The sequence below is a fragment of the Papio anubis genome, chromosome 6 (genome assembly GCF_008728515.1).
Source record: "Papio anubis isolate 15944 chromosome 6, Panubis1.0, whole genome shotgun sequence".
In the NCBI taxonomy this organism is placed as follows: Eukaryota; Metazoa; Chordata; class Mammalia; order Primates; family Cercopithecidae; genus Papio; species Papio anubis.
In genome coordinates, this window is record NC_044981.1 from 119927237 (window position 1) to 119949491 (window position 22255).

Genomic DNA, 22255 nt, shown 5'->3' on the forward strand with positions numbered 1-22255 from the left:
TCTAGCTGCATCCTCCTGGGCCTTCCACCCTAAAGCTTTAACAGACCGCATGCCTCCTAATGACAGCATCTGGATGTTCTGCCCTGGCTTTGTGACGCTGCAGGCCTGTGGCTGTTTCAGAATTGTCTCCCTGAGATTCATGCCCATGAGGTCATGCCAAGCTGACCTCTTCAGAACGTGATACCCTGAAGCACAGCTGTAAAAATAGAGCACTCCATAACAACTTCTTATTCACCAATAAAAAACATAATGTTCTTTCACTTTTAGGGAACTAACATGTTCATATAATTTTTTGAAGACAAAGAAAAGAGCCTTAAGTTATATAAATGCATTTTCCAATGACAAAACAATGTAAAACCAAATATGGGTTCCAGTAATTTAGAAAAAGTGATGTCATAAAAGCCATTTAACCGAAAGAGTCTGAAGTCTCAAATCATTCCCACTGTATTTTTTTAAATATTAACACCTGTAGTTAACACATTCATGTTTCTTTATAATACATAATTCTCTACCTATTAGTTTACTTTTAAGTCATGCAATTTAGATTGTTTTATTCTTAAAATACATTCGTCTGCTTTGATTTTTATGTCTTTATCAACTTCAAGTTACCCCTCTCTCCATTACTCTACCAAATTTAATGACATTTTCATTTACTCACACTGACTTTCTTAATTCCAGCGTATTTTCAGTGCGTTCTTATTTTAGATTTACAAAACCACAAGCAGAAAGAAGCCTCGAAAATTATAAAGACCTTTGAGGCAGGTCACCTCAACTTTCTTTTTTAATGAAACAGATTGAAATAAAAGTAAAATTAGAAAACAATACTGTTAAATGCCCTTTTTGTGAAATATACAAAATATTCTCTGCTCTCTTCCTGATAGTGGTTTTCTTCACCAGTTTCAGAGCTTTATAGTTTAACACTGACTCATAATTGTGCTTTAAAAATTAAAAAGCAAATCCTATTATATTTTTATTGGATAGGTAAGGAATGTATTTTACCAGCTGCAGCTCAAATCAGAAACTGTCTACAAATGTCTTCTATGCAAATCTAGATCCACATTAATAGGCTCAAATATAAGCCATTTTTTTCAGAATCACATTTCTTTTAATGAAACACATGTCACAATGCAGTTTATAATATGGGTAAGTTTATTATTATTCTACTCAAAGACCCACTTTTATAACTATTCTCTTACTTGCCTTCCATAAATAAAGTCCATGGTCAAACCTATTAAGCTTTAGGAAATAAGATGTAATATACATTATCTATGCAAAATAATAAAATGGCATTTTAAAATACTGATAATTATAAGTTTATTTAAAGTTAAAAATTGATACCCTGACATGGATCTTACTCTGTTCCTTTCATATTTAGTGTGCTATTTCTCAAGTAATGTTAGTAAATTGTAAATAAATGTAGGCAAACTCTACATTGGTCACTGATGTGAAAGAGCAAAGAATTAGTCCTCAAAGGAGGCAGAAATGTTAACCTATTCAAAGGATGTAACAACAGAAGTCAAAAAACACTTTGTTCTGGTTAAAAACAGAGCTTCCTAAGTATATTTTTATGTCATTAGACATAAACTCTTTAAAAGTATTTCTACAGTAGGAAAGTTGGTTCCATCAAATTTAATTATTCTGTTCATTGTAAAGACGCAATAGTTGGATCTTTCTAAAAGTCTAAAAACATTTCCTCTACCATTCACTTCATCTCCAAAAGTAAGAATTACAGCCCCATATTGTGTAACTGCTACCTGAGGTCAGAGTTATAGCTAAAAAGAAAGTCACAAATGTAAGGACAATATCCCTTCTATTCATACTCTGCTACTTAATTGTCACTCAATTATCTTTGTATCTCTGAAGTCCTGGCTTCCAAAGGTTTCGCATGCAGAGCTGATCATAGCCTAGTCCTCTGTCACATGTGAGTGGCTCACAGCTTCACTTTGAGCCCTACCCGTGGTGTCCACTCTTACACTATCCAGATCACAGGCATGTATTAAGGACCTCCTCCCTGACAACAAACACCCCATGATTCTTATTGGATAGCAGAAGGGAGAACTCATTTGGAAATTCCCTAATTTCCAGGAAATCAATTCCTGAATACATCCTATGCTTCAATAATTTATAAACTGGGTTATTACATAGGTAACAGAAGAATAAACTTCTCTTAGGAACATAAAAGGGACGAGGTACCTACCACCAACAAAGAGATAAAAAAATTTATACTCAGATTTACTAATCTGGATTAAAAAATTATTAATCCAGCTGGGCGTGGTGGCTCATGCCTGTAATCCTAGCACTTTGGGAGACTGAGGCAGGAGGATCACTTGAGTCCAGGAGTTCCAGACCAGCCTGAGCAACATAGGGAGAACCCATTTCTACAAAAAATTTAAAAAATTAGCTGGGAATGGGAGCACATGCCTGTAGTCCCAGCTACTTTGGAGACTGAGGTAGGAGGATCACATGAGCCCGGGAGGTAGAGGCTGTAGTGAGCTATTATCATGCCACTGCAATCCATAATGAGTTACAGAGCAAGATCCTATCTCTCTCTCTATATATATAAATCCATCTCTTTTCCCCAATATATTCATTCATTCACCCATTCATTCAGCAAAAGTATACAGAGCTACAGTAAGGAAGTAGGTCATGAAAAAGGAAAGTAGGATTTGAATTAGGACTGCCAGAGCTTAAATGCAAGCTCCAAAACATACTAGCAGTGTGACAAGATATTTAACTTCACTGCCCTTCCATTGTTTTCCTCTATAAAATAAGAAGACAAACAGCCCTGCCTCAAAAAAATAAAAAGTTTAAAATATGAGGATAGGCTGGGTAAGGTGGCTCATGCCTATAATCCCAGCACTTTGGGAGGCAGGCAGATCGCTTGAGGCCAGGAGTTCGAGACCAGCCTGGCCAACATGGCAAAACCTGTCTCTATTAAAAACACAAAAATTAGACAGGTGTCATGGCACATGCCTGTAATCCCAGCTACTGCGGAGGCTGAGGCATGAGAATCGCTTGAACCCAGGAGGCAGAGGTTGCAGTGAGCCGAGATTGTGCCACTGCACTCCAGTCAGGGTCATACAATGAGACTCTGCGTCAAAAAACAAAAAGAGGATAACACATGTCAAGGGCCTAGAAAAGTGACTGACCTTCAGTTTTTTTAAATTATCATTATGAACTAAAAATCCCATCAGATTCTGAAGTTACAGTGATCAAATAAGGCTCTATTGCCCTATCCCTACTAAGGATTATAATCTAAGTTGGGCCATGTACTAATCTCAAACCAGTGGTTAATCCTAATCTGAAAGAACCGAGGGAGAAAAAGGATTGTCAAACTTCTTTTGGAAATCTAGGACTTAATCCTCCTTTAGTCAAAAACTTTGGGTTCTAATATAGATATCTTCTCCACACTTCCAAAAAATCAAAGCTTAAATAGTCATTTACACTAAATGGCAAATGACAGATGAAAGTACATGTCAGCAATTTCCTAACTATTAATCACTTTTCAGTTCTTACTGTAACTCTCCATAGCATATGGTGTTGATGCTTAAAGTCTCTTTGGGGAAACTCAACTTCGTTGGCTTCTAAGATGTGACCCTTTCTTCATTTCCCTCCTGTCCCTGTAGTCCACATCCTCAGGATCCAGCCTCATCTTACATCTCTACCCCGTTTTTCACAATCTCCCACTTGTCCTTTAAACTTCAGTCATACCAAGCTATTTAAAATTCCCCAAACTCCCTATGCATTCTCAAACCCTCACGAAGCTGCACTCGGTGTCTTTTGATTCTTCCAAGGGCAGCTGAAGGAATGTTCCATTTCACCTCTTCTGCAAGGAGGGTTTAGGGCTCCCTCCAGGCCCTTCTCCCTCTACTTTTGCCCTTATTCCAATATCCTGATTCTTGAATTGCAAGTCAGTCCCTCCATTTGACTCTGATGTCTTTGGGGACAGCAATACAAGCTCTCAATTCACATTTAATAAACATAAATAACCACATAAATATATTTTTAACATTTTAAAATAGTAAGGTCCAGAGTGGCCTGAACTGCATTTATTGAGTGCTTACTGCAGCCCAGGTTCTTTACATATATTAGTACACTTAATCCTCACAAGGTCTGTTTTAAGAGGTATCCCTGTTTAACAGGTGAGCAGACTGGAGGCTAAGGGAAAAAACATAATTTGTCGAAAGTCATACAACTAGAAAGTAGCTGAGACAGTATTCAAACCCAGGCAGGCCAGCTCTGAAACCCACAGTTCTGATCCCACTCTATAATGACTGCCTCTTTTCCAGTCATAAGTCTGATTAAGCAACAGAACTGGCTCTCAATAAGAATTATGACATGCACATCCCTAGAGAGCCTCAAATACAGATTTTTTTTTAAGACTGTCTTGTCCACTCCTATTATTTTGCAGGTATGAGTATGTGAATACATAGTAGTTACATGAACATGTATTCATGTAAACACATAGTACTCTCCAGAAAACAAACATGTTTTAATAGAAATCCTGCCCAATATCTTAACAGAGTATTATCAATAAATCAGTAATTAGTAAATAATTATATCACTGATAATAGAGATAAATATTTCATAGTTAAATATTTAGGCCAGGCGCAGTGGCTCACACCTGTAATCCTAGCACTTTGGGAGGCTGAGGCAGGTGGATCACAAGGTCAGGAGTTCAAGACCAGACTGGCCAAGATAGCGAAACCCTGTCTCTACTAAAAATACAAAAATTAGCCAGGCGTGGTGGTAGAAGCCTGTAATCCCAGCTACTCAGGAGGATGAGGTAGGGAGTTGCTTGAATCTGGGAGGTGGAGGTTGCAGTGAGCTGAGATCGCGCCACTGTACTCCAGCCTGGGCGACAGAGCAAGACTCCGTCTCAAAAAAATAAAAATAAAAAATAAAACATAGTTAAATATTTAATAGTGAACAATAAGATAAACATGAACCAAAATGTAACATATGATATTTAAAAATAAGATAGTTAATGCTACCTATTATATTTCCCATGATGTTAGCTACAGTCTCCTATGTTCCAACCAAGAGGATATATTGAACACTTTGGAGAAGATTTTCTTTTTCAAAACCATTCATATTTGATTCCAAATAATATTCCAATTAAGCTGATATATTGGATGGATCCCAAACACACCATCTGTTTTTTATTCAGTTGTACCTTAGCAAGGCAGAGAAATGAAGACCCCTTGCTCAAAAATTAATTTCAAGACAGTGACAGCAGATCATTAAACCAGACTCAGGGCCCTTCTGAGCTTGGAGCCCTGTGCAAATGCACAGGTCACAAAGCCAGCCCTATGAAGCCCCTAGATTCTATGTCAGGCACATACCAGGCAGGAGGTACAGCAATGGCTTTTAATCCATAATCCCGATTTCCAGAGAGGCTCAAATGTGGCATCAAAGATCCTGTTAGGCAATAAATAATCAAATATGAAATAGGTTTAAGAGCTCAAAGAATCTTTGGATCTCAAACCGCTATGCAGAGCCCAAGGGTTAAGCGCTAGTTAAAACGATTCAAATTCAAGTGGGCCTCTCTTTAGCTTTGCTAAATGTCTTCTTTTATAAATCAATAGGTCAATGAGCTTTTTAAAAAATGACTCTCATTAGATGCAAAAGGAGGATTGCAAATGACTAGAATAGTAAATAAAGCACCAGGATTGCAGTATCATGCTTCTTTTGGTGGTTTTTTAATTTAATAAATGTTTATTGTGCATCTGCTGTATGTTTACATTTCATTAAAAATCAAATAATATCTCACCTTTGCTGACTTTAAACCTCTTAACAAAAACAGAATTCTAAAATTATGATCCAAGACCACAAAATAGCATCTGAAATATAAGAGATGGCAGTATCATCTTTATTTCTTCATTCAGCACCTGTGCTCTGAGCAACTGCTCTGGGTCGGGCACTGTTCTAGGCATTAGGCATTCAGAGAGGAAAAGACAAAACTCTGCCTTTACTTATGTAGCTCATTGGAAAAGGCACACAGTAGACAACCAATTCTTTCAAAAAATACTGTTTAAGATATTTCAAATTGTAATTCCCAGATACAATGGAGGATTGCATTTATTCTAGGATTTTCCTCCAAGAAACACAAACTTTCAGTTAAGAGGAAAAAGATATTCTCCTACTGACCCTAAACAGAACTATAGTTTTGGTCACTGCAAAGGCACAGAACTCTTCTGCAGTACAAAAAGTGGAATATATGCCAAAAGTAGATATATTTGTAATTCATGTATTAATCAAATCACATATGCTTAGACTATAATTGCAGACAAGGTACTGGGTTTGGATTAATGTTACAAAAATTCAGAATCTATGCAGTCCATAAGGACTCCTCACACTCCATTTTTCATAAAATAGTATGTTAATCTCCTGGTGATTATGAGATTCAACTAATATGTCTAAGGATCCTACTTAGCACCTCCAACACGATGCTGCATAAAATCTGGGGATTGTTATTCATATAAATCTGGAGTAACTGGTCCCTATAATACTACTACTAAATAAATACTTTCATAGTACCTTTGCGGCCACATCCTTTGAGGCCACATAGTTGGGTCCCCTGCCTTCTGTCTATTTGCTCTCTCTGTTTTAAATCTTATAGAGAGTAAATAGAATGCAGGAGACCCAATATGTGACCTCAAAGGATGAAACTAACACGCATTTTAGAAGTTCTCCTTGTTCTATTACACATATGTTCTATACAATTTTATTGTGAAGGAAAAAAGGGAATGAGAATCATATTTTTAGAAAGTAATCTTGCATTAACATAGTGCTTTCCAGGTTTACCAAACTTTGTCACTCACATAACCTTGTTTGCCTCCAAATTGTTTAACTGTAAGAGTGTACTATAATGGATTCTGCTCTCCTAACATAATACCAAGGAGCCACAACCTCCCCTCTATTCTTAATTTCCAATTTTATTTTAAGGGGACCACTAAGTATATCTGTACCAACATTTTTGTGCATTTCATAACCCATAACTTTGCTACCATAACAACTTGAAATAAGCTCAGATGGGAAAAAGGATCGTTGTGTTATATTTTGTCAAGGAAAAAGGGAAAAGCTACCCCAAAAAGACAATTTCAAAAATCTAAAGCTATTATTCCAGATGTATTCAAATAACCTTAAATTTCCTTATTGCATAAGTAAGCTGAAAGCTTCCCAAGAAAAATGACATTGTACTATATGTACATCTCATAATCCTGTGGGGACTTCTTTTAAAGGAGAATATTTAGGCAACACTACTAAAAGCATACGTAAGTCAGCGGTTAGCTTCATGACTCAGTTTAACTTAAACATGTAAACATAGTGTATGTTCCAATTTGGAATGATTTTTGAGGTTTACTAGGAACTACTAAATAATATTTTCATTTAGTAAGTCCTTTCTCTGTCAACTCTTTGATATAAGAAACCTTAGCAGACCTCCCAGTGAACTTTAGCATTTTGGCTGTGTGTCCAAAAGGACAATCTACCATTACAAAGCCTATTCATGAGTCAATCAGGGACGTAATCACAATGACGACTGCTCAGCTGATACAACTCTTCTTTATCACACCTGCAAGTATGGAAGACTCGTAAGGTTCAAGTTACTAAACTATAGATTATGAGTACTAAACATCGATTCTCAAATATAATTCAAAAGATGATTCATGCAAATTTAAACTTTTTAAAAATTTAACAGCTTAGATTAACTTGCTTGTGTTCAACTTTTTATGTCTACCTCTAACAAAATAATATTTTTATTATAAAAACAGTAAAAGTTCATCTAATAATTTCAGTATAATAAATCCAGGGCTATGATACTGTCTTCAAATTCACAAGATCATTAGTATTCTTTTAAACCAAATTCATCATATTCCCTGAATAACAACAGCTAAAATAATAAACACTGAGATCATTTTCTTGTAATGGTTCTGTCTGGAAGTGTATAAACGGCATGATGTTTGTGCTTTGCACTAAACATTCATATCTTGTTTCCACAATAAAGTAAAAAGGTGGCAGTTAGAGGGAGAGTTAAACAAGGGGTTTCCTGCGAGGGCTTTGTGAAAAGAAAGCGTTATATTCTATCCAGGCAATGACAAATGGACTCAGGCCTCCTGAAGTCAGCGCTCCTGGGCACCATCAGGCCCCACTTCGGGAGCCCCCGGTGCTCCAGGCCCACCTGACTGGGTGTCCTCTCAGTCAGGGAGTTGCCAGTGCTGTGGTCCCCGCGAGGACAACCGTCCCCTGACCCCCAGGGTTTTCCGCACCGTAGAAGCCCCCGACACGCCGGGGCCAGGGAACTCAGGCCCCGGCGCGCGTTCTCCCTCCCGGACCCGCTCCCGGCGCTGGGCCCGCGTCCCCGAAACTAGGTCTGGGCCGGCGCTGCGGCGGCCGCCGGGCGCGGCGAACCCCACTTTCTCCCGGCAGGAAGAGGGGAGGCCGAGAGCATTTCCTGTTGTGCAGCTGAGTCCAGCGGAGACGTCATTGCATTCATGCTCCCTCGGGTGTGAGGGGACCGGGGGCCAAAGTTCAAGCCGCGTCCAGGGCAGGCAGCGCGCGGCGGCGCGGGGCGGGCGGCCAGGGCTCTCCTCTCCCGCGGGCGCTCCCGGCGCCTCCGTCCCCGGCCGGCCCAGCGCTGCTACCGGAGGCCAGCCTTGGGGCTGCGCGGGGCGGAGCTGCTCTTCCTCCCGGAGGAAACCGAGCTCGCAAGCCCAGCGATCCCAGCCGCAGACTGCGGGCTGCCCTCCTCCACCGCCTGGATTTCCCACAGGGAGGAAAAGGCGTGCGTTTCCAGGTGTTTGAAGGACGCACTGGCCGGGCGCACTTTTCTCAGCGTAATTTTCAACGCAATTTCCCTAAAGATGACTCTTTTTTCCAGTAGGATTATTTCCAAGTCATCAAAAGCGAAAAATCACGTAAGCGTTGTTGCAGTTGTTTTCCCCTCGTTTTCCTGTCTCCTTTCCAATTGTGGATTCCGTAAATAACTATCAGACATAAAACAGGAAAAGGAACATTTCTGCACTGCAGAGCTCCAGTGAGGTGAAAGTAGGCAAGAAGGCTCCCTGAGACGTTTCTAAAAGCATATTCTATATGTTTTCATTATGAAAACACCCACTACACAACATATAAACTCCTTTTATTTATTAGGACCTTAAGTTATCCTATCTCAACTAATACTTTTAAAAATCCGAATCTCTTAAGAATCTTTCAATCTTGTACTTATCCACTTTAATAGCAAACAAAACCTTTAGCCAGAGTGTTTTAAAATGGAAATTACCTATTCATGTTTCTTAAAGATTTTTAAAGTTTCCTTTCTTCTAAATTTCCAGTCTTCCATCTAGTTTCAAGCCATAAACCAGATTATAACCATGCGTAATAGTAGCGAAGCTGTGGCTTACGGTTAATAACGATTAAAAATAAGGCCATAAGGTATTTTATGATGTTGAATTAAAAATTGAAATAGTTTAATTTCAGCTTGTGCAGTTTGAGACAGATCGTCAACTACAAAACAAATTGTAGATTCTGTTCTCATGGTGAACAAACATTACAGATGTTTTATTGTGTCAACATCTTTTAACATTTGAACTAAGCAATGTTTCACATCAGGACATGAATTAAAACAATGTAAACTATGGACCTGGGGTGATCATGATGTGTCAGTGTAGGTTCTTGGATTATAACAAATGTACCACTCTAGCGCAAGACTTGGATAGTGGAGGAGGCTGTGTGTATGTGGGGACAGGAAGTACATAGGAAATCTCTGTACCTTCCGCTGAATTTTGCTGTGAAGCTAAAAATACCCTAAAAATATAAACTCTATTTTTAAGCATAGGTTTAGGGTTTTATGAGTATCATGACACTTAAAATGTGCATTGCATTGTAACCTAAGAATTCACCAGAAATTAATCTTAAGAAATGGCACAGAAATCAGCTCGATGTTTTCATGAGGTTCATCCTCGGTTCTACTGCTTCTTTAAGTTTCATTTTTAGAAAGTTACTTAAATTTTTTTATATGGTAAAGGCACATCAAAAGACTACAATTTAATATATGTTAGTTGTGCTATCCAGTCATGTACTATTTCAGGCAATATTAAAGCCAACTTAGGTTTCCCCACTTACAGGGATGCAAAGCCCTTCAGTAATATTCTGTTGTCTTATTTGCTAAACATCTGAATAATACAACTTTATCACATGGTATCTTAAATTTGTATAGTACATTAGAGTTTGCCATTTACTTCACATATATATATTTCTATCCCTATTTTGTCAAGAAATAGGCTCAGAGAACTGAAATCTCCACTCAGTTCAGGACTAGCATAGCTATAGGAACCTCAGAGTGGCTCCTTTCAATCTTGCTGAAAAGCAGTCCCAAACTCTTCTCATTCTCAAACTCCTTATTCCTAACTGCAACCACTTCTTTACTTCCCAGTGGCCAGTGCCCCTGAGTGTGAGTGCTGAGAGGGACCTGCAAAACATCTAATCACATCCAACTGCTTTATTTACTTGGCTTCCCAAACTGTATCAAACGATCCTTGACTGTAAATGTGATTCCAGTGTATCCAATCCTAGGAAATACTGTAGTAGATATCTGTTTCCTGAATGATCCTACATCAACCTTTTTTGGGGATGTCTTTTCCCCTTCATATCAATTGTTCTTTTATCCATTAAATCTCTGCAGCAATTATTGTGTTTTTTATTTGAACATACTTATACTTGTTCCTTCAAATCATCTGCCAATGGTATACAATTAGCACTCCCCAAGCTGCATGTGACTCCCCAAATACTGTCTAAGCTCAATGAAGATTTTATTCAAAATTCATGCTCTCTGGTCTATACTTAGTTGCTGTTGATGGCACTTGGAAAGGACAAAGAGGGAAGACTAAAAAATGTTTTATTTTCTAATCCTAATTACAGGCTAAATAAAATCAATATTACCATAAATTATATAAAGATCAGTATGACAACAGTAAGAAAATTAGCTTGTGAATAAACACACAATTGAAAATACAAACCAGAACCAAAAAAATTTTTTAAAAAAGGAGTTCCTCAGGTTCCTGGTGCTGTTTTCAAATGCACCTCTTTTATACCATGAAAGAAAAGAAATAACTGTGAGGATAAAAGGAAGTTTTGCAGGATAATGTATTTTACACTTTCTCTTTAAAAAAAAAATTAAAGTGCTCCACTTTTCTTACTTAAAGTACATCATGAAAGTGCACAATTCCAACCTAATAAGATAGATTATTTCATACAATGAAAAGGATTAAGACCCCAAACTATTTTAAAACTCATTGCTTCATTCAGGATTGGTTTCATTTAAATATGTAGTCAGAATATGAAAGAAACAGTAAGTTGTTACCAAAATGTTTGGCTGTTCATGCTTCTGAGATCCAAGTTCTTTATCTCAGGAGTCTCCACATTTTCATAGACTTTCAAGTCTTTGATATGGGCAGACTGTATCTGCCAGCCTGACTTGTTTCACAAACTGGCCTCCTCTCTAAAAATATTCCGAAGGGCATACTAAATTTTCACTCTTCTCTAGCAATAACCAAATTGAGTAATATCCTTCTCAAATGAGCTTTCACCAATCATTTGCTGTTTTTCCAGAAAACTGACTCCCAAGAAATGTGATGACAAAATCAGGACTCTCTTCTTTCTAAGGTCCACATCCTATTTCCATTACACACTGAACGACTGTGTTGTTCCTCTAGAGCCAGTACTTTCCCAAATCAAAGCCCAGCTCAAATTAAATAGCTGAAATGAAAGGAAGGGAGCTCACTGACTGAACAGATATATATAGGAATGAAGAGAGAAGTGAATCACACACACATACACACACATGAACATATAAGAATGAATGAACCATTTATGAAAAACCTACCTACCTACTTGCTTGCTTCACAATCTTTGGTTCCAATAGAACCCTTTTCTACTTTGGTATCTTCAAGCTCAGTGGCTTTATTTTTCTAACAAACTACCCATAAAACTATAACCTTCTCTTTACCATCCTTAAGACTGCTGGCTTTCTAGGACACAGTACATAAAAATAATATGCCAATTCAAAGCAAACATGTCTTATATGCAAAATACATATACTCCCTGCTACTTATAAATGCAATTGAATTATCTGCATAGTTTTCACATACTTATCTTTTATCTGTTTGTTTCATTTCATTAAGTTGTGTATGTAGTTACAGAACTGTAGAATTCAGGAACCAAACTCTCAATGGGAGTACATTACATCTACCATTATCTATCGTTTTAAGTTCAAACCCCTTAAGCTAGAATATGAGTCTTTAGACCATATATCCCAATCTTCCTAACTTTCTCACCAACATTTACTTAATATATATTTTATGCTTCCCTCAAATGAAATGCTTCTTGGAAAATACTCTTGACTTTCCCATATTGGTGTGTGTGCCCAGGTAAAGCATTTCCTTTTGCTATGAAACCTCTCCTGAGACCTCAGCTAGGGTTGATGTTGCACATTCTCAGTACTTCACATGTGCCTCTCTCATGGTACTTAACCTGCTTCTTTTAGTTACTGCTTCCCTTACATCATTCTTTTCCTCAATAGGGTAGATTATAAAAGTCCTGATGATGAGAATAGTGACTCTTCTTTATATTTTATATTCTACTTACATTTATATTCTATGTATATTTATACTCTACTTCATATTCCCATATATCTTGCACATACCAGAATCTCAAGAATTATATTTTTAAAAATCAATTTGCATTACATTATTATACATTCCAACTCTGTTCTAGTTATACTACATAAAAAGTCTCAGCCAGCATGGCTAGTCCTTTTCTGTAAAACATTTCTAAGCCAGTTGGTAAGAGGCTGTCTTCTGGAAAGTAAATGGTAATAAGCAATTTATTTTTCAGGAGTTATTAAAAAAAACTCAGCCTGGAGTAAATTTCAGACATGAACAATCTGATCCCTGGGAAATTAATAAAATAAAAATGAAAACAACATCCTATGAGGTCTAGTTGAAGAAGTGGGAATATTTACCCTGGAGAAAAGAATACTTAAGGTGAACAAGATTGCTATCTTTAAATAATTGTAGGATTGTCATGCAAGACAATGAGTAAACTTGTTCTAGATAGCTGGAAAGGGCTCAACTGCTGGTAACTAGAAATGTCCAAGAACGGAATAGGCCTCCCTAAGAAATAAAAAGGTGTTTAAGTAGAAACTGAATGCAAGGAGTCCTTGGTAATTTGTCCTAAGTGATTTCTCGCTCAGTTAGAGATTAAATGATGCCTCCAATAGTTTTATCTAATCCTGAAATTCTGTAAGAAACTTTACATTGCAGAGTGTCCTGTCACCAGTTGACAAACCAAAACTGATACATCAGATCCTACACCTAAGAAAATTAATCAGCGTATTTAAATTAGACACTTTAAGAGATGCCCTAAATAAGGCATCGTTGAAGTACCACAAATTGTATCACAATGAAAGGAAGAAGTAAAATTTCTCACAAAAAGCTCAACTGGGACTGATGATGCAGCCTGCTCAAAACCAAAAGCTGACCCACTGGGAAGAAAGCACTGGTAACAGGTTGCACTAAATAAGGAAGCAGTCATTTGCATGTTCTAAAAGAACCTCAGAATTTCATTTCTTCATGCCTGCTCCATTCACAAATATTTACATGTCAAATACAAATAAGAATATGGCATACTGTAAAAATTTGAAATGAAATTTAAACCAAATCAATTTGGCTCAAAGGAAATTAAAAATGTTAGATATACTGTTTGGCATTGTTTGATTTTAAAGCTGTAAGAAGGGTGAGTATAACAATAGCAGGCTTCAAAGCCATGGGAATTTTGTGATTAATTTCAAAATGTCTTCTGTTTGCTTCATACTGCTCTCATCCTACATCACCCATAAGAATACAGGAAAAGAAGAACTATCAAGATAATGTCTTCACAGTATAAATTCTTGGGATTATTTGTGAAGATGTAAAATTTTTCCAGATGGCTATTAATACCCATCAGGACCATTTTCAGACATCATTAGGTTTCACATTAGCAAACGCCCACCAAACACAGCCAAAAACCAACTGATGACTGGACAGACCTGGACTTTGTCCATTAGAAAATTTAACTTCCACACTCAGCGTCTAATTGTTTGTTATATTCTATACCGTCAGATTATTATTTTAAAAGGTCATTTAGAATATTCTCAGCCACTTGACCCATTTTAAAATTTATACTTGATTGAAATTGGGCACCAAGTTTATCACGAATAGTACTGAGGTCATTTGAAAAAGTAAACAGATTACAAATCCAAAAATAAATGTCTTTAGATCCCTTTTCTTTTGTTTGAATGTGGGTACAAGTATCTGAATACTTTGTGACACGAGTGCATTAGTGACCTAGACAAAATTTAAATCCATCAGGAGATACTATAACAAGCTGTGGAACTGCTGACCATTATCTTTCTGAAAACAATTACATAGGCCTGTAATAAATTGCATCAATATCAGTCAATTATCTCAACAACACTCTACTAACCCTTGTCACCATTGTATTGCTGTGTATCAGATTTTTTTCAACAATTGAATTATTCTCAAAACTTAGTGTTGCTTCACACACTAAAAATAGCCACTCCAATTCTCTTGTGTTACCCTGCTGTATTCCCAGGAGGTAGGTGAGTGCTATAAACAATGCTTCATTTTTACGGATGAAGAAATAATGAAATATAACAGAGGTACAGCCTCTTGGCCTGAATCTTTTTGCAAATCAATAATAAGGCAAGCAATCAACTAGTGGGGTCAGAGTTTCAAGTCATTCATTCTGGTGTTCTCTAGAGCTCCAGTGTAGGCTCTAATGAGCACAGCCTCACAAGAGCAGAAAAGATATCTGAAATCCTCATTTTACCCAAAAAGGTTATATCTCGGTATCTCTCCCAACATAAACTTTGACACATGACTACTGACAAGAAAATAAATTGAATGCTTATAACCCTGGATTTTTCCCTTGTTTAGAGAAAGTGAATTTATTAAAATGTAAGTATCAGCAGAAGAAAGAAAAATAAAGCTTGATAACTGTTCCATGGATAATTAGAAGCTGAACTTCCCGTGATCTATCCATAAAGTAGTCAACCAGCCATCAAGACCATCCCAAGGGACACTGCTGAGTTGCAAAGACAGAGGCTTTCACCACTTGCTTTGCATGAAAGGAAACCGTTTCACCCCAGCCTTTCGTCCTCCATTTGTCTTGGCCTACAAGGGTGCGTAGTGGCGGAAAGGAATACACTCCCTCTTTCACACCTAATTGGTCCAAACAGGCACACCAAGAAACAATGCTTCCTCAAACCCCAGACTCATGAGCAACAGCCACCTTCACACAGTGTCCTTCTTAGAGCACCCTGAACAAAATATTGTCAAAGAAAGCTGTCCTAGGTGGAAGAATCCCAGTTCAAATATAAGCTGACCTATCCAACTGTAGGGAGAAACATAATTCAAAAAGGCCCTATATTTGTTCACTTGCTGCAAAAACAAATGGGGAGTTTAGAGCCTGGGTAGCCCACAACTGTGTTTAAGAGATGTTTGGGATTGCTGGAGGGACACATGGAGGCACTTGTTTCCTGGAAAACATTAAAATCGAATGTGCCAAGAAGCACTTAATAGTGCAGAGACAGACTGGGTGCAGTGGCTTATACCTGTAATTCCAGCACTTTGGGAGGCCAGGGCGGGTGGATGGCTTGAGCCCAGGAGTTGGAGACAACCCTGGGCAATATGGCAAAACCCTGTCTCCACAAAAAGTACAAAAATTAGCTCAGTATGGTGGCGGGTGCCTGTAGTCCCAGCTACTTGGGAGGCTGAGGTGTGAGGATCGTTTGAGCCTGGGAGTCGGAGGTTGCAGTGAGCACAGATTGCACCACTGCACTTCAGTGGGGGTGACAGAGTGAGACCCTGTCACAAAATAATAATAAAATAAAGGTGCACAGACTAATGAGCTCTGGCTATTGGCACAAAGATAGACAGGACTTGAGCTCCTGGAGGATCTCCTTCATCTGGTTCTCATGACCCCCATCTTACAGTGTAGCAGGTGTTTTTCCTTACCATTTGGACAGTAAGCTTCTTGAGAATTATGACTTTAAACATCCACGAAATATCAACTGTATGCCCAGCACATGTCATACACTGTATTGAGCACACTTTTGTGAAAGTGAAATCATCCTAATCCACTAGAAATTTTATAGCAAAAATTATCAGTTAGAAGATGAATAATTCCCTTAAAATTAAAAATATAAATTCCGAATATAATTTGTTTAATTACTTCACTTTGGTAAGTTTATAAATGCATTTAACAACAGAATGGGTCACAAAAATTAGCCGCACACGGTGGTACCAGCCTGCAGTCCCAGGTACTCAGGAGACTGAGGCGGGAGGATCATTTGAGCCCAGGAGGTCAAGGCTGCAGTGAACTGTGATCGCGCCACTGCACTCCAGCCTGGGTGACGCAGCGAGAATTTGTCTCAAGAAAAAAAAAAAAAAAAGGATGTGTCATTTGTAAACCATTTTTTTCCTTGCCCATAAAAAAAACAGCCAGCACTTAATTCTCTTCTCGCTCTCTTTTTTTTTTTTTGAGACGGAGTCTCACTCTGTCACCCAGGCTGGAGTGCAGTGAGGCGATCTGTACCTCCCGAGTGCAAGCGATTCTCCTGTCTCTGCCTCCCAAGTGGGCACGTGTCACCACATCCGGCTAATTTTTGTATTTTTAGGAGAGATGGGGTTTCATCATATTGGCCAGGCTGGTCTTAAACTCCTGACCTTGTGATCCACCCCCCTCAGCCTCCCAAAGTGCTGGGATCACAGCCATGAGCCACTGCACCTGGCCACCACCACCTAATTCTACAGGTATAAAGGGCCATAATGCTGAACCATAAAAATGAATTTTTAAAAAATCCAGTGCTATAATATTTAGGTGTCGAAAACTACCTTACTATGAAATATATGTACCTACATACATCCACAGATATATAAAATAAATGGGGTATTTCACTAGTGATTTAATAAGTCTTACAATGTTTCTCTAATTGTTATTTGGGTTAAGAGAGACCACTATAAAAGCAGAGATTCCTGTAAACACTGAAAAGTAATACAGGACTGAATTAGCCATAAAAAGTTTCTAAATTAGTCTACTAGAATGTAAACTCCATGAAGGCAAGGAATTTATTTTTTAACTATTTTTGTCTGTTGATGGATTGCCAGTGTCTAGAACAGCACCTTTCCCAGAGCAGGTGTTTAATACATCTCTGTTGAATTAATAATTTTTTTTTAAATTAAAGTTAACAGTCCTGTGAACACCCAAGTTGTATCTCTTAAGTAGGCCCAAGGCCCCACGAGTAATCACTGGTCCTCTGGCTCTTGCACAGAAGTTCAAGTTGGGTAATTCAGGCCCCAAAAGCTATTTTTAGAGCAAAAACTTCAGAATGATTTTCCACAAAGAACCAGAGAATTAAGTTCACTTCATTGGCACAGCACTGGCTGGGCTCAGTGAGAAACACCCCAGATTTTAGTTGATGTTTCCATTTGTTAACTGTCGAATGTGAAACCATGTCATTCTAACATTGTTTCTTAAACCATTTCAGTCAAGAGTTTAATGGACCATTTGAAAATTTAATAGTTTACTGTCACAACAATTTGAATTGTCCTGTGTTTTTCTTATGGTCTAATACCTTGTTAATAATAGCCCATAGCTACCAGGTATTAAACGTTTACTATGTGCTCATTGAGATGGGTGCACACATTCTCATAAAAATTTCACAATGACCCTTGAATGGGTATTATCCTCATTTTGTAACCTCAGGGAGGTTGAGTAACTTACCCAAATTCCCCCAGGTGGTAGTGGAGTTGGAATTCGCCCTATTCTGTCTGACTTCAAATCCAGGTTCTTAATCCCATAGGCTACCTGTTTATCCATATACTACTAAGGGGAAACATTGTGCTAAGTGATAAATATGGTTGACCTTTTTTAAATATTTGAAATAATTTTGATGTGTAAACAATTGCTTATACTGCATGAAATGGTAAAAAGACAAAGCATTTTCGGAGCCAAAAAACCCTGAGTTCGAATCCTGCTTCACCAATGACTATCAAACCATCCCTGCAAAAACCTGTCTGAATGGAAGTTTCTTTAAGTGTACACATCAAGATAAAACACCAAATCTTCTCAGGGTGGTTGTTAGGACTAAGTGACGTAATGTAGGGAGACAGCCTGGGATGGAGCCTGGAACAGGTGAGTGCTCTTTAAGCTGAAATTGCCTTCCTTCTAACGGATTTGCTAAATTGGCACTGTGCTGATTTTTTTAAGTGTCTTGTTCATCCTTGTAATACCATAATTACAGAATATAATGACATTGCATTCTCTACAACTACAAAGTAGAATTTATAAACTGATAGAATATGAGCTGGAAGAAGCTTTAGGAGCCATCTGTTCCAATCTCTTCCATTTCCAAATGAGGTCCAAAGAGCTTCGATGACTTGTTTCCAATTTTCACAGAAAGTTAATTGCAAAGACAGGACTAGATCTTGCGCCCCTCCCAGCCCCACTCCGGCTATACCCTCCGCTTTTGCTTCGCATTACACAGGCATGGCAACGCATGTAATTTTCTAACAATTAAGCAGTATAAAATAACCTCAATTTAATTGCATCCAATTAACAAGCCAAATTAGCGTTTCATATGTACACTATTAAACTAGTTGTCTGCCTTCCAAAAGAAATAAAACACTGTTTCAAATAAATCTAGGGTCTTAGTGAACAAAGCTACTTACAGTTTAAATCACCTTTCCTATAATCTTCTTTTTATGGAATTAGACATTAATCTCCATTTTAAAAGAAATATTTTCTGCAACTATCAGGATGAGAAGTCACACTGTATAAGTAGCAAAATTTTCTCTCTCACAGAACACCTATGGTTTTCTACAATTTGTATATGTGTGTATGCACACGTGCAAACCTGTACACAACATATGCATGCTGTCAGATCCCTAATCAAACACAAATGAAGGTGTGTCTACATTTACCTACTGCCCTACTTTCAAAAGTCCCACCTTTTTCCTAGGCTTCTGAACTCAAGTGAAATCTGCCACAATGCAAATAATAAGAGCTTCGATTATCTCCTGCTTTTTTTTTGTTTTGCAGAGAAAATGAAACCATTAAATAAATCTTTGCCCAACAAAGCGCTGCATTTCAAATACACTGTGCTACACTACCTGTGCAGTATTGTAATGATTTAGATACAGCTGGGTATCAATTAAAAAGCAGTATTCCAACTAACCACGAAATGTATCACTGCTCCATTCCTCATACATGTATTCCTAAACATATAATTACCTTGTAATTTTAAGTATAAACATCTGCAAGTTGGTGTTTGATGGTCAACTTTCACTACTCATATCTATAAATATATTCCGTAGTAAAAAAAATTTATATTAGGTTAAAATAATGATGCAATACTTATAATGTTGTTCAAACTGACAACCTGTCATACACATTTGGCCATGTTTAACAAAATATTTTAATCACTTTTGTTACTTATGATTTTTAGGGTACTTTTAAACATATCAATTAACAGAATAAAAGAATTCATATTATCGTTCAGTAGGGGCAACTTTCATTACTTCTCTTTAAGATATTTTGGCAATCTAACTGTCCCCTTGCCACCAAGATATTCATCCCATATACCCTTATAAGCTTTCTGAAACACACAGTTTACAGCACTACTCCGCTGCTCAAAAACCTTCAGTAATGTTCAGCTTTCTCTGCAGGTCTTCGAGGCACCAAAAGATCTGGAGCTACGTACCTTTCCAGACTCCCAACTCCTCCTCTGCCCTGGCACTATCCCTGTCCCCTCCCATTCCAGGTCAGAGTATGGGGAGCTCCTGCCTCCCTTGTTTACTCAATGAAATTCTACTTAACATGCAAGGTCCTCAGTAAAAAAAAGAATCCCCTCCTCTCATAAGAACCCTCTAATCTTTCCAGTTGGAAAAAATCCTGCTTCCATTTATACTCTACTCCCAATTGTAAGTTTTAATAAAGTTTACTATAAGTCATGTCTCTTCTAGATTGTAAAATGTTTGAAGTTGGAAATCATCATCCTTTAACCTCTGTTGCTCATTCTGACTCTTGAGCTGACTGCAGAGCCCGAGCTTGGAACTACTACATAAAATAGACTCTTTTTGGCCCAGCGTGATGGCTCACGCCTATATTCCCAGCACTTTGGGAGGCCAAGGTGGGTGGATCACCTGAGATCAGGAGTTCAAGACAAGCCTGGCCAAGATGGTGAAATCCCGTCTCTACTAAAAATAAAGAAATTAGCCAGGCGTGGTGGCGAGCACCTGTAATCCCAGCTACTCGGGAGGCTGAGGCAGAGAATTGCTTGAACCAAGGAGGTGGAGGTTGCAGTGAGCTGAGATCGCACTACTGCACTCCAGCCTAAGCAACAGAGTGAAACTCTGTCTCAAATAAATAAATAAATAAAAATTTTAAAAGACTCTTTTTGTCACCCAAATTGAATTTCCTACATTATATAAATTATAAAACGGAAAAAAAAGTAATCAAATGATGCAGTGGACAAAATAAAGGAAAGTGATTTTTCACTAACCTCTGTTTCTACTCTTTCACTTCATATTTTCATGTCACACAGACCCCTAATCACATGGAAAGTAAGAAATCAGATCTAAATTTCTCCAAAGATCCTGATATTTGCAATCATGAGGAGAAATTATTGGGGTAATTGAATGTCTCAGTCCCTTGCTAGTTGTTTGAAAATATGTAGATCTAGCTCATGCAGGGTTCCAAAGATTAATTGGTTACTTCATACAGTCACCTTGTAAAGACTTCTGAATTGGTAGTTATTTATTAATTGAATCAATGATGCTGGCCATTTTTGTTAACTGGAGCACCAAATAAGTATTTTTAGAACTTAAATTATTTGTTATTTAAAAAATCTGCAAATAATAATAGTTAATTTACAGGTAAATCCTTCAAACTGAAGTCATTACATATAGTCATTAAAAATTCCATGTGCTCCAAGACAATTGATGTGGAAGCACTGAGAAGAGACAGGTGTTACCAAGGTTCTTCCAATTTCAAGGCCCTGCCCCTCCAAATTCCCTCTCCAAGGATCAACCTGTAACATGGTCATTTGGAGGGTCATGATGTGTCCCGATTTGCCAAAGGCAGTCCTCACATTTGTCAGGTTGGATAATCATTCCTGCAGTCAAACTTCCTTCAAGGCCCTGCATTACCTTTCTCTTGTTATCAGCCCCACTGGCTTGTTTTTAACTCCTGGAAAGGAGCTCCTTTAGTAGTTCGGGTCATTATTTATACCCTGCATGTCTAGCACAAGGCCTAATCTACAGGAAATACTTGTTGAATGACTGAGAGAGTGAATTGCATTGACCAACAATAATAGTGCACCAGTCATAGTACTCTGAATAGAGGATTAAGATTATACATAAGTGAAAAGTCAAAAAGATTGGCCCTGGGTACTTCCTGAACTTACTTCCATCCCCCTGTGACCCAGAAGTAGCAGGTGAGACTACCTCTTCTTTCTGCTGAGAATCACCCTCAGGCACATAAACATCATGTCCATCTCTTCCTCTCTCCAAAGTACTTTCTCAGATAGATCTAAACAATTAGATCTCAAGTTTTAAGGGGGTTGGAAATCTAAGATTATAGACACTTGTAGAATAGATCACATGTCATAGGTAATACCTCAAATGATGAGTGATGGGAGTGTATGTTAAGATAGCACAAATTCGGCCTAGAACAATAGTGACCCAAATATCAGGCAGTTCTGATTCTATTCTAAATGTAGTCATGAAGCCAGTTTAGGCCCGTGTCTATCTAATGTCGATATTCACAATTTGGCTTAGATAAGCCAAAGACTGCACAGACCAAGAATGCTATGTTATCCTCTTTCTCACAATGATTTCAGAGTTGTGACACAATAATAAAGTGCTAAAATGTTTTCCCAAATTAGTTAGTGGCATCTCATAGCTACAAATACTGGTTTACTCAACCTTTTTTTCAGAAGCATTGCTATAAATATCATACAGAAAGCAGTGCTTTTGATTGTCACCAACTACCAGGAACAAAGAGAAAATATTACTTCTCATACAATTACTTTAATACAAGCATGATCTTATTTTCATAAAGTTTTCCTATTTTTCTTTAATCCTCTGTGTTCATCCACAACTTCAAACACTGTAAATCCTACAGGTTTCACAGTAGA